This window comes from Selaginella moellendorffii, unplaced genomic scaffold (genome assembly GCF_000143415.4).
Source record: "Selaginella moellendorffii unplaced genomic scaffold, v1.0 SELMOscaffold_513, whole genome shotgun sequence".
Lineage (NCBI taxonomy): Eukaryota > Viridiplantae > Streptophyta > Lycopodiopsida > Selaginellales > Selaginellaceae > Selaginella > Selaginella moellendorffii.
In genome coordinates, this window is record NW_003314768.1 from 1 (window position 1) to 855 (window position 855).

An 855-nucleotide genomic window follows, 5' to 3' on the forward strand; every position below is an offset into this window, starting at 1 on the left:
ACCTCCCGTCACATGCATTTTTAACAAAGGTTTGCTCCTCTTGTTGTGTCCTTGATGGGTGATGGCTCCACTTACATGTGATGCTGAATGAACTGATGTTCCTGGTGTGACCACCAAGTCCGGATCCGGGCGGGCAATTCCCTTGTCTTGAACTTGGGTGAGCTCAGTCGCATGGGGGCTTGGTGGGGAGCTGGGTTCTGAGGTGATTGACGCAAAACACGTATGTGCCTGCATGCCCTTTGCCCCGCACACTAAGTAAGCATGTGGTGGAGGACATATGCTCCGTGCTATTCAGCGGCCTTTTGGAATCTTGGGATCGGTCGCTGAATAGCATGGCAAAGTTTTCTCCCTGTGTGTGACTGATGGGTGATGGCTGCACTCACTTGTGATGCTGAGCGAACTGATGTTCCTAGTGTAACCACTAAGTCTGGATCCGGGCGGGCAATTCCCTTGTCTTGAACTTGGGTGAGAGCTCAGTCGCATGGGGGCTTAGTGTGGGAGCTGGGTTCTGAGGTGACCGATGCGGAGCATGTATGTGCCTGCATGCCCTTCAGGTGCACACTGTCCCTGTCCCGTCGCTCCTTGGGGGTGCTCCTAGACCTCCTTGGTGGTGAGTAGCAAGTATGGGTGACGGCATCCACTGACTTGTGTGATGCCGATCCAGGAACTTCTGTTCCTGGATCATCTGAAGTGTGTTGAGCACAGTAAGATCGCTGACATTTAGGACATCACAAACCTGTTGCTATATGTGATTGGTATGTGGTGTTTACTCTCAATGAAGGTGACCTTGTGCTCTTTTGCACACATGGTTCGGTTTGTCTCAATGTTACACTGGAAGAATTGAAGTCTTGTGGG